The sequence below is a fragment of the Dreissena polymorpha genome, chromosome 9, assembly GCF_020536995.1.
Source record: "Dreissena polymorpha isolate Duluth1 chromosome 9, UMN_Dpol_1.0, whole genome shotgun sequence".
NCBI lineage: Eukaryota > Metazoa > Mollusca > Bivalvia > Myida > Dreissenidae > Dreissena > Dreissena polymorpha.
In genome coordinates this window covers 8,271,273-8,284,667 of record NC_068363.1, presented here as the reverse complement: position 1 = coordinate 8,284,667, position 13,395 = coordinate 8,271,273, and the positions used below count along the sequence as shown (strand labels likewise).

The 13,395-nt window shown below is 36.3% G+C and overlaps 1 long non-coding RNA gene across 1 annotated transcript; it reads left to right on the top strand.

The window, feature by feature from the left end:
- The first annotated feature begins 252 nt into the window (after positions 1-252).
- Positions 253-10,193, top strand: LOC127846790 (uncharacterized). Its single transcript, XR_008033674.1, has 8 exons — positions 253-453; positions 2,166-2,227; positions 3,006-3,067; positions 4,777-4,838; positions 5,613-5,674; positions 7,371-7,432; positions 8,208-8,269; positions 9,971-10,193. It is a non-coding gene; the product is annotated as an uncharacterized LOC127846790 (long non-coding RNA).
- Positions 10,194-13,395: the final 3,202 nt, after the last annotated feature.

Here is a 13,395-nt window from a genome sequence, read left to right as displayed (position 1 = left end):
ACCCCTTATATAGTGGAATAAGGGCTAAATTGCTTTCTCCGACTTAAAATTCAACCGCATATTGGTTGACCGTGTCGCCGCTAATGTGTTACATGAAGTTAGAATTCAACGCCAGGGACTCCGTGATCGAGTAACGCAACTAAAACTTTTGCGAAAAGCATGAACATTCAACAGAGCCCCATTTCACCGACATGGAATGGCAGGCATTTTTTACAGTATGGACAGTGCAGCAGAATGCTTAACTGAGCCAGCCTTCATATTTAGTACAATCATGAATTGAGCAAGATTTTATCACTTCATATTATTCATAAAAGTACACTTAAAATACATAAATGCATGTTTTTGTTTCATTTTTTTTATCTTTTTCTATTGGGTATTTTGACTTTTTCAGGAAGAGGAATGTCTGCGACTAAGTCAAGGGCCACTGGATAAGGGTTGTTGATGGCAAAACAGGTAATAATATCATTTTGTTATCATGTACACAAGCAAATAAGCATATGTATGATGCTTTAGGTGTGAAAGACTGTCATAATCAGGATTGTGGTCACTCACACCCTTGCCGTCATGTAATTCTCCTCGCAGTTTGTATTGATAGTTCCGCGTCCTGACATGTAAAGCTCGTGCTTTGTTGGCAGCTGAAGTTGGCACTTAACAGGGTTATCCTTGTACCTGAGCATGTATACAGTACAGCTGAGTTGATTTGCTACTTGTTACCCTACAATTAGCTTGTTTTTTGGTATTGTTTTCTCACAATATGCTTATATTCATGGTTCCGGCTTAAAATGGTGTCGCGCCTTACTTAAACATAGGATTGTTATAGCAAGTGTCCCCTTCATCATTTACCTTAGAGGGATTTTTTTGACAAAATTTTGCACTTTTCAGCAACTTGTTTTGTTTTTTATTTGGTACATGCTTCTCTCATTCAGTGATTTAATGACAGTATTGTCCTTATTCTTTTGTCTTTGCATAGAAAGGTGACATGAATCATTGATATTGTTGTGTTGAGAATTCTGCAGGAAGCTGTGTCCCCAAAAGAAGTACTAGAACCCCTTTCAGGACACTGCCTTGATCTGAACTGCCTTTCTACCCCTGTTACTACATGGAACATCATTGCTAAGCTTATAATGCTTGCCTACATATGTGTTTTTTGTTCAATTTAACTTTTCCTTCCAGCTTAAACCCCCCCCCCCCCCCCCCCCCCCCCCCCCCCCCCCGCCCCCCAACAAATGAGCATTGTATTCTTTCGCTTGGTTACAAACTCCCATTTGGACCAGATTGCCACCATAAAAATAGCCTAAAGTACATATTTTGTGTCCAAAATATGAAAATTTGTATTGTCTTGAACCTCTAATGAGAGCTGGCAATGCATTTTGACCATCTGCTGCAGTTAAAGGCACCCATGACATTATATGCTAGAATATTTCATTGGCGGCTGGTAAATAAATGGGAACCGATCGACAAGGCGCTTTCAAGATTTTACACTTTTATTGGTGTGAAATAACAAGTTATTGGAAGCTTATTGATTTCTACACTTCAAAGTATCTTTGATCTCTCATTTTGACTAATAAGTTTATTGTCTTGGATGAAGTGGATTGTTTTTGCTTTGAAATTGGCATTTTTTGGGGTGATTAAAAAAAAACACACAAAAAAGACATTATCAAAATTGCTTAGAGTGAAAATATCTAACAAATTCATTCTTTCCCCACCACACATTAGCCCCCACTTGCATGTCTTTTTGGTTTGTTTTGGTATTTTATTGCAGATATTGAACACAACAGCTTTAAATCTTTAAAGGGGCAGTTAAGCTTTAACAGGCCTAATATGGCCTTCTTCGGACTGAAAACACCCGCGTGTGAAAATATGATACAGAATGGCCAAATGGACAGCTAATCCAGCCAAACTTAATATATTGGTGCAATATGGATGGGATGATAATAATATGAAAGAAAAACACATTTCAGTAAAAATAAATTTCTCTTATAGGTTACAATACACTAAATACTTTTGGTGTTCAATGCTATACCCTCTAAAAACAAAATCTTCATTTATTTGAAGACACAATTCTCTGTACGGGCACTTGCCATGACTTTATTTTTGAATATTTCTGTGTTCATGTGGTAGGGAAAACATTGTTGTATACTAGAAATTCCCTGTTTTGCTTTTAGGTTGGAGACTACATAAGACTTTGACAGTTGGCGGGAAACCATCATCAACTGGAGAGATGCCGGTAAAAAGATGGCCATAAAACAGTGACCGCTGATTCGCATTGAGTTCTTTCTTACATATTGGATGACCTATGTTTTTTATTGTTTAAATCATTGCGGCTTGGAATGCTCTTTAAGAAAAGGTATGGTTATGGGGGGTGTCTACGCGCAAAAGTTTGACTTTATTTTTTGTTAAAGTTATTGCTTTTACATTGAATTTGTGCAGGAAATCTTTTGGTATGTTGTGACCTAAACTAACTTATGATAAAAATGAAATATCATCTGCAAGTGCAAAATATGACTGGTAAAAGCAGATTTTTGGTCATTTCTTAGCAAAAGGGAAGAAAATAAGTGCATTAAATGCATGAATTCAGATTATTTGACCTGGAATAGTTGTTTTTCAAGTTGACCCCCCCACCCTTATATAGTGGAATAAGGGCTAAATTGCTTTCCGACTTAAATTCAACCGCATATTGGTTGACCGTGTCGCGCTAATGTGTTACATGAAGTTAGAATTCAACGCCAGGGACTCCGTGATCGAGTAACGCAACTAAAACTTTTGCGAAAAGCATGAACATTCAAACAGAGCCCCATTTCACCGACATGGAATGGCAGGCATTTTTACAGTATGGACAGTGCAGCAGATGCTTAACTGAGCCAGCCTTCATATTTAGTACAATCATGAATTGAGCAAGATTTTATCACTTCATATTATTCATAAAAGTACACTTAAAATACATAAATGCATGTTTTTGTTTCATTTTTTTTATCTTTTTCTATTGGGTATTTTGACTTTTTCAGGAAGAGGAATGTCTGCGACTAAGTCAAGGGCCACTGGATAAGGGTTGTTGATGGCAAAACAGGTAATAATATCATTTTGTTATCATGTACACAAGCAAATAAGCATATGTATGATGCTTTAGGTGTGAAAGACTGTCATAATCAGGATTGTGGTCACTCACACCCTTGCCGTCATGTAATTCTCCTCGCAGTTTGTATTGATAGTTCCGCGTCCTGACATGTAAAGCTCGTGCTTTGTTGGCAGCTGAAGTTGGCACTTAACAGGGTTATCCTTGTACCTGAGCATGTATACAGTACAGCTGAGTTGATTTGCTACTTGTTACCCTACAATTAGCTTGTTTTTGGTATTGTTTTCTCACAATATGCTTATATTCATGGTTCCGGCTTAAAATGGTGTCGCGCCTTACTTAAACATAGGATTGTTATAGCAAGTGTCCCCTTCATCATTTACCTTAGAGGGATTTTTTTTGACAAAATTTTGCACTTTCAGCAACTTGTTTTGTTTTTTATTTGGTACATGCTTCTCTCATTCAGTGATTTAATGACAGTATTGTCCTTATTCTTTGTCTTTGCATAGAAAGGTGACATGAATCATTGATATTTGTTGTGTTGAGAATTCTGCAGGAAGCTGTGTCCCCAAAAGAAGTACTAGAAAACCCCTTTCAGGACACTGCCTTGATCTGAACTGCCTTTCTACCCCTGTTACTACATGGAACATCATTGCTAAGCTTATAATGCTTGCCTACATATGTGTTTTTTGTTCAATTTAACTTTTCCTTCCAGCTTAAACCCCCCCCCCCCCCCCCCCCCCCCCCCCCCGCCCCCCAACAAATGAGCATTGTATTCTTTCGCTTGGTTACAAACTCCCATTTGGACCAGATTGCCACCATAAAAATAGCCTAAAGTACATATTTTGTGTCCAAAATATGAAAATTTGTATTGTCTTGAACCTCTAAATGAGAGCTGGCAATGCATTTTGACCATCTGCTGCAGTTAAAAGGCACCCATGACATTATATGCTAGAATATTTCATTGGCGGCTGGTAAATAAATGGGAACCGATCGACAAGGCGCTTTCAAGATTTTACACTTTTATTGGTGTGAAATAACAAGTTATTGGAAGCTTATTGATTTCTACACTTCAAAGTATCTTTGATCTCTCATTTTGACTAATAAGTTTATTGTCTTGGATGAAGTTGGATTGTTTTTTGCTTTGAAATTGGCATTTTTGGGGTGATTAAAAAAAAACACACAAAAAAGACATTATCAAAATTGCTTAGAGTGAAAATATCTAACAAATTCATTCTTTCCCCACCACACATTAGCCCCACTTGCATGTCTTTTTGGTTTGTTTTGGTATTTTATTGCAGATATTGAACACAACAGCTTTAAATCTTAAAGGGGCAGTTAAGCTTTAACAGGCCTAATATGGCCTTCTTCGGACTGAAAACACCCGCGTGTGAAAATATGATACAGAATGGCCAAATGGACAGCTAATCCAGCCAAACTTAATATATTGGTGCAATATGGATGGGATGATAATAATATGAAAGAAAAACACATTTCAGTAAAAATAAATTTCTCTTATAGGTTACAATACACTAAATACTTTTGGTGTTCAATGCTATACCCTCTAAAAACAAAATCTTCATTTATTTGAAGACACAATTCTCTGTACGGGCACTTGCCATGACTTTATTTTTGAATATTTCTGTGTTCATGTGGTAGGGAAAACATTGTTGTATACTAGAAATTCCCTGTTTTGCTTTTAGGTTGGAGACTACATAAGACTTTGACAGTTGGCGGGAAACCATCATCAACTGGAGAGATGCCGGTAAAAAGATGGCCATAAAACAGTGACCGCTGATTCGCATTGAGTTCTTTCTTACATATTGGATGACCTATGTTTTTTATTGTTTAAATCATTGCGGCTTGGAATGCTCTTTAAGAAAAGGTATGGTTATGGGGGTGTCTACGCGCAAAAGTTTGACTTTATTTTTTGTTAAAGTTATTGCTTTTACATTGAATTTGTGCAGGAAATCTTTTGGTATGTTGTGACCTAAACTAACTTATGATAAAAATGAAATATCATCTGCAAGTGCAAAATATGACTGGTAAAGCAGATTTTTGGTCATTTCTTAGCAAAAGGGAAGAAAATAAGTGCATTAAATGCATGAATTCAGATTATTTGACCTGGAATAGTTGTTTTTCAAGTTGACCCCCCACCCTTATATAGTGGAATAAGGGCTAAATTGCTTTCCGACTTAAATTCAACCGCATATTGGTTGACCGTGTCGCGCTAATGTGTTACATGAAGTTAGAATTCAACGCCAGGGACTCCGTGATCGAGTAACGCAACTAAAACTTTTGCGAAAAGCATGAACATTCAAACAGAGCCCCATTTCACCGACATGGAATGGCAGGCATTTTTACAGTATGGACAGTGCAGCAGATGCTTAACTGAGCCAGCCTTCATATTTAGTACAATCATGAATTGAGCAAGATTTATCACTTCATATTATTCATAAAAGTACACTTAAAATACATAAATGCATGTTTTTGTTTCATTTTTTTTATCTTTTTCTATTGGGTATTTTGACTTTTTCAGGAAGAGGAATGTCTGCGACTAAGTCAAGGGCCACTGGATAAGGGTTGTTGATGGCAAAACAGGTAATAATATCATTTTGTTATCATGTACACAAGCAAATAAGCATATGTATGATGCTTTAGGTGTGAAAGACTGTCATAATCAGGATTGTGGTCACTCACACCCTTGCCGTCATGTAATTCTCCTCGCAGTTTGTATTGATAGTTCCGCGTCCTGACATGTAAAGCTCGTGCTTTGTTGGCAGCTGAAGTTGGCACTTAACAGGGTTATCCTTGTACCTGAGCATGTATACAGTACAGCTGAGTTGATTTGCTACTTGTTACCCTACAATTAGCTTGTTTTTGGTATTGTTTTCTCACAATATGCTTATATTCATGGTTCCGGCTTAAAATGGTGTCGCGCCTTACTTAAACATAGGATTGTTATAGCAAGTGTCCCCTTCATCATTTACCTTAGAGGGATTTTTTTGACAAAATTTTGCACTTTCAGCAACTTGTTTTGTTTTTTATTTGGTACATGCTTCTCTCATTCAGTGATTTAATGACAGTATTGTCCTTATTCTTTTGTCTTTGCATAGAAAGGTGACATGAATCATTGATATTTGTTGTGTTGAGAATTCTGCAGGAAGCTGTGTCCCCAAAAGAAGTACTAGAAACCCCTTTCAGGACACTGCCTTGATCTGAACTGCCTTTCTACCCCTGTTACTACATGGAACATCATTGCTAAGCTTATAATGCTTGCCTACATATGTGTTTTTTGTTCAATTTAACTTTTCCTTCCAGCTTAAACCCCCCCCCCCCCCCCCCCGCCCCCCAACAAATGAGCATTGTATTCTTTCGCTTGGTTACAAACTCCCATTTGGACCAGATTGCCACCATAAAAATAGCCTAAAGTACATATTTTGTGTCCAAAATATGAAAATTTGTATTGTCTTGAACCTCTAAATGAGAGCTGGCAATGCATTTTGACCATCTGCTGCAGTTAAAAGGCACCCATGACATTATATGCTAGAATATTTCATTGGCGGCTGGTAAATAAATGGGAACCGATCGACAAGGCGCTTTCAAGATTTTACACTTTTATTGGTGTGAAATAACAAGTTATTGGAAGCTTATTGATTTCTACACTTCAAAGTATCTTTGATCTCTCATTTTGACTAATAAGTTTATTGTCTTGGATGAAGTTGGATTGTTTTTGCTTTGAAATTGGCATTTTTGGGGTGATTAAAAAAAAACACACAAAAAAGACATTATCAAAATTGCTTAGAGTGAAAATATCTAACAAATTCATTCTTTCCCCACCACACATTAGCCCCACTTGCATGTCTTTTTGGTTTGTTTTGGTATTTTATTGCAGATATTGAACACAACAGCTTTAAATCTTAAAGGGGCAGTTAAGCTTTAACAGGCCTAATATGGCCTTCTTCGGACTGAAAACACCCGCGTGTGAAAATATGATACAGAATGGCCAAATGGACAGCTAATCCAGCCAAACTTAATATATTGGTGCAATATGGATGGGATGATAATAATATGAAAGAAAAACACATTTCAGTAAAAATAAATTTCTCTTATAGGTTACAATACACTAAATACTTTTGGTGTTCAATGCTATACCCTCTAAAAACAAAATCTTCATTTATTTGAAGACACAATTCTCTGTACGGGCACTTGCCATGACTTTATTTTTGAATATTTCTGTGTTCATGTGGTAGGGAAAACATTGTTGTATACTAGAAATTCCCTGTTTTGCTTTTAGGTTGGAGACTACATAAGACTTTGACAGTTGGCGGGAAACCATCATCAACTGGAGAGATGCCGGTAAAAAGATGGCCATAAAACAGTGACCGCTGATTCGCATTGAGTTCTTTCTTACATATTGGATGACCTATGTTTTTTATTGTTTAAATCATTGCGGCTTGGAATGCTCTTTAAGAAAAGGTATGGTTATGGGGGTGTCTACGCGCAAAAGTTTGACTTTATTTTTTGTTAAAGTTATTGCTTTTACATTGAATTTGTGCAGGAAATCTTTTGGTATGTTGTGACCTAAACTAACTTATGATAAAAATGAAATATCATCTGCAAGTGCAAAATATGACTGGTAAAGCAGATTTTTGGTCATTTCTTAGCAAAAGGGAAGAAAATAAGTGCATTAAATGCATGAATTCAGATTATTTGACCTGGAATAGTTGTTTTTCAAGTTGACCCCCCACCCTTATATAGTGGAATAAGGGCTAAATTGCTTTCCGACTTAAATTCAACCGCATATTGGTTGACCGTGTCGCGCTAATGTGTTACATGAAGTTAGAATTCAACGCCAGGGACTCCGTGATCGAGTAACGCAACTAAAACTTTTGCGAAAAGCATGAACATTCAAACAGAGCCCCATTTCACCGACATGGAATGGCAGGCATTTTTACAGTATGGACAGTGCAGCAGATGCTTAACTGAGCCAGCCTTCATATTTAGTACAATCATGAATTGAGCAAGATTTTATCACTTCATATTATTCATAAAAGTACACTTAAAATACATAAATGCATGTTTTTGTTTCATTTTTTTTATCTTTTTCTATTGGGTATTTTGACTTTTTCAGGAAGAGGAATGTCTGCGACTAAGTCAAGGGCCACTGGATAAGGGTTGTTGATGGCAAAACAGGTAATAATATCATTTTGTTATCATGTACACAAGCAAATAAGCATATGTATGATGCTTTAGGTGTGAAAGACTGTCATAATCAGGATTGTGGTCACTCACACCCTTGCCGTCATGTAATTCTCCTCGCAGTTTGTATTGATAGTTCCGCGTCCTGACATGTAAAGCTCGTGCTTTGTTGGCAGCTGAAGTTGGCACTTAACAGGGTTATCCTTGTACCTGAGCATGTATACAGTACAGCTGAGTTGATTTGCTACTTGTTACCCTACAATTAGCTTGTTTTTGGTATTGTTTTCTCACAATATGCTTATATTCATGGTTCCGGCTTAAAATGGTGTCGCGCCTTACTTAAACATAGGATTGTTATAGCAAGTGTCCCCTTCATCATTTACCTTAGAGGGATTTTTTTGACAAAATTTTGCACTTTCAGCAACTTGTTTTGTTTTTTATTTGGTACATGCTTCTCTCATTCAGTGATTTAATGACAGTATTGTCCTTATTCTTTTGTCTTTGCATAGAAAGGTGACATGAATCATTGATATTTGTTGTGTTGAGAATTCTGCAGGAAGCTGTGTCCCCAAAAGAAGTACTAGAAACCCCTTTCAGGACACTGCCTTGATCTGAACTGCCTTTCTACCCCTGTTACTACATGGAACATCATTGCTAAGCTTATAATGCTTGCCTACATATGTGTTTTTTGTTCAATTTAACTTTTCCTTCCAGCTTAAACCCCCCCCCCCCCCCCCCCCCCCCGCCCCCCAACAAATGAGCATTGTATTCTTTCGCTTGGTTACAAACTCCCATTTGGACCAGATTGCCACCATAAAAATAGCCTAAAGTACATATTTTGTGTCCAAAATATGAAAATTTGTATTGTCTTGAACCTCTAAATGAGAGCTGGCAATGCATTTTGACCATCTGCTGCAGTTAAAAGGCACCCATGACATTATATGCTAGAATATTTCATTGGCGGCTGGTAAATAAATGGGAACCGATCGACAAGGCGCTTTCAAGATTTTACACTTTTATTGGTGTGAAATAACAAGTTATTGGAAGCTTATTGATTTCTACACTTCAAAGTATCTTTGATCTCTCATTTTGACTAATAAGTTTATTGTCTTGGATGAAGTTGGATTGTTTTTGCTTTGAAATTGGCATTTTTGGGGTGATTAAAAAAAAACACACAAAAAAGACATTATCAAAATTGCTTAGAGTGAAAATATCTAACAAATTCATTCTTTCCCCACCACACATTAGCCCCACTTGCATGTCTTTTTGGTTTGTTTTGGTATTTTATTGCAGATATTGAACACAACAGCTTTAAATCTTAAAGGGGCAGTTAAGCTTTAACAGGCCTAATATGGCCTTCTTCGGACTGAAAACACCCGCGTGTGAAAATATGATACAGAATGGCCAAATGGACAGCTAATCCAGCCAAACTTAATATATTGGTGCAATATGGATGGGATGATAATAATATGAAAGAAAAACACATTTCAGTAAAAATAAATTTCTCTTATAGGTTACAATACACTAAATACTTTTGGTGTTCAATGCTATACCCTCTAAAAACAAAATCTTCATTTATTTGAAGACACAATTCTCTGTACGGGCACTTGCCATGACTTTATTTTTGAATATTTCTGTGTTCATGTGGTAGGGAAAACATTGTTGTATACTAGAAATTCCCTGTTTTGCTTTTAGGTTGGAGACTACATAAGACTTTGACAGTTGGCGGGAAACCATCATCAACTGGAGAGATGCCGGTAAAAAGATGGCCATAAAACAGTGACCGCTGATTCGCATTGAGTTCTTTCTTACATATTGGATGACCTATGTTTTTTATTGTTTAAATCATTGCGGCTTGGAATGCTCTTTAAGAAAAGGTATGGTTATGGGGGTGTCTACGCGCAAAAGTTTGACTTTATTTTTTGTTAAAGTTATTGCTTTTACATTAAATTTGTGCAGGAAATCTTTTGGTATGTTGTGACCTTAAATGAACGGTGCAAGTTCACTGTAAATACATAGTAAAAAGTCCTATGTAAACAATAGAGAATTGACGTTCTGTAGTTTTCTGCTTGCAATAGGTAAATCTGTATTGAAACTTTCTTTTTTTGTAATTATTTGCATCACACCCAAAACAGGATCTTTATGAAAAAAATATTTGCCGACAAATATTTCTGTTGTATTTTTCAGACGGAATGGGCGTGGCCCTACTTTTTTGAGATCATTTGGTTTTTAAATTTTGTGCTTTTTTCAAATATTAAACGTCTGTAAACATCAACATAAACGATTGTGTTGATAGTGTCGAACCGCCATCTTGAAAGTAAGGTCTTTCTTGAGGCATGGGTTGATTGGCTGTTCCAACCTCAAGATGTTCAGGCTTTAAATAGCTTTTAACTAATAGCATGTCTTTCCGTAGAAGTCCTCTTAAAGAAAACATTCGAACTTTGGAAGTGAACGAATACAAAACAGGCATGTGTTGTATGTCAATATATAACTTAATGTGTATTCTTAAACATAACAATGAAAACTACATTCAAATCGGCAATGATTTGACACAATACTGGCTAGACTTAGCTTACTTTGGTAATCTGTTTCATGTACACCTTGTCTCATAGTATCGGCCTGTCTGATTGGTTGTTAAGATTTGTTACTATGCGCACGTGCTTGTTCTAAAAATATTATCTTAATGGAAAAACAAAACTCTTGCTAATTTTGTTTTCAAAATATTTTTATATTTTATTGAAAAATAAGCGGCATATGACACATTTGATAAAGCTTCTATTAATCCATCAACAAACTACGTGTGTGTTACATAATTAAAAAATCATAGCATCACCCTGGAATAAACACGACCTACTTTCCAATGAACACCGGAAATCGTGAGAATGCTCTTCGTAATAGTCATGGATAATCATATCAAATAAATTACAACTGCTAAAAATTGAAAAAAAAAACAAAAAAATATTCCCGCATTTCTTGAAGGTTTTTCGTTAAAAGCAAGATAATATGAGAAGGGTCGATACTTTGAAAGTAAGGGATAATGCGATATTATTACAGCGATATTTGAACAGTACAAATATCGCGTGTCGCTTCCTATATCGTGCAAAATATCGAGTATTGCTTTGTGAGTCGTGTGTCAAGGTCTGATATTAGACTACATTACACGAGATTCGGATAATATGGGCGATATTTGAATAATAAAATATCGTGTATCGATTGTGTTCCCCTTCGTGTTTCGTGTGTCGGCCTTTGTACGCGAGACACGATATTTTGCGCAATGCTCAAATCGACACACGATATTTTGCGCAATACACGAACCGACACACGATATTTTGCGCGATACACGAAGTGACTCGTGATATTTACCACGATATATCACCTTTTGGGCTACCTACGCAAGGGCGATATTTCGTGTTACATTCTTGCGCGTCGCCTGTGTATCGCCCAAAATACCGTGTGTCGCTTCATGTGTCGCGCAAAATAGCATGTCTCGTTTCACGTGTCGTGTGTCGCCCTTGATGAAAGAAGGGTGAGATTATAGATGGCACAATCCGGATTCCGTAGAAGACTGATATTCTATGAGGTCAAATTTTTGCATGGTTAAATCAGTCAGAAGGATTTACATGAAATTCACCAGGACTGTTTATTTGTTGCAAAATTGTATCATCTTTCGTTTAGATTTAAACTAGGAAATTATTTTTAAATATTGCCAAACTATTGCAAAAAACACAATTCAGTACACCTATTTCTGCAATTCAAAATTGATCCCAGCATTTTCAAATTGACTCCTCAAATTTCAATCAAGGGTTCATTGACTCCTGTTTTTTGTGAATGACCTGAACCGTTTTATCGACTGTCGGATATATTGCGATCGCGATCTGCAGAGCCGGCGAACCGCGATATAACAGTAGTAGCAGTTGAGAATATCCCTTCCAAGGCTAATTGCATCTCTTCGTTACATTGCTTTCTTCATGACACCATAAAATCCTGCTCTTATATTAGACCAATTAAGTGATACTTCATTATTTTTTAATAAATTTCATAGACCTTATTTGATATTATTTGAATGCCTATCTTGTTTTGATTCTCTATGCTCCTGATTCAAATGGCAGTTTTTAATGACTGCTAACAGGCATTTAAGGGCTTTCAGATTATGGATCGTTTTAGATCACAAACATAAATTACACATACCATATTTGTTGATTTCTAAAATTAAAATGCCTTCTTCGTCTTTAATTATTCCTTTATAAGTGTTATTATGAAATGTCAAGCTTTGTGTCATTTTTACAGTTTTCAATTTTCTAAGTGCACTTTCTTTTATTCTGAGATATTTTAGGAAACCAGACTCGAGATTATTTGTCAATTTGCAACAAAAAGCGAAAGGTACTGTAAATTGGTGTTTGTTTAATGGATGATAATGCGTACTTTCTTTCCGCAAAATATGGTTTTGGGTTGTGAAATAGCAAAATTGTTACATACATATTTATAAACTCCTAATATTAATTGGATAATTTCACATCACCTGCATGCTCTATGGTTATTTGATTTCTGATTGTCATATTTGTTATATTTATATATGCTTTTATTGTTTTTATTTCTCAATTCGACCAAAAAGTTGTTATGTTTATCATTATAATTCAGTATTGCTGTAATTCAACAATTGAAAAAAAAACCACAAAAATGCTTAAAAATATGTCCCTACGGTATGAATGGTGCATATTTTCATGTGATCTAGTAAATATTGAACTGATCCGAAACACCGCTCTTGATGAGTCATGTTTTCCAGTATTTCTATTTCTCTTGGTTTGTCTGCAACTGAGAAATAACATTGCGGTTGCATCCAATCGCTAACGTATCCATCCTCTACAGTATAATTTGGGAATTTGATTTTGTCTCTTATTTGTTACAGAGAGAATGCAAGTAGTACTCGGTAACTTTTAATCACGTGTCCTATTCCATTTTGCTTGCACACGTTTATTCGTTCCGTATTTTCATTTACGGTTTTTCCTCATAGATCGGGTTAACGTGCATTGGGAATGTGCAATTAGGTCATCATAGCTATAGATCCAAACAAACCAACTAAGATACGAAAGAACGTGTACCTCCCGCCGCGGTAGTCTTAT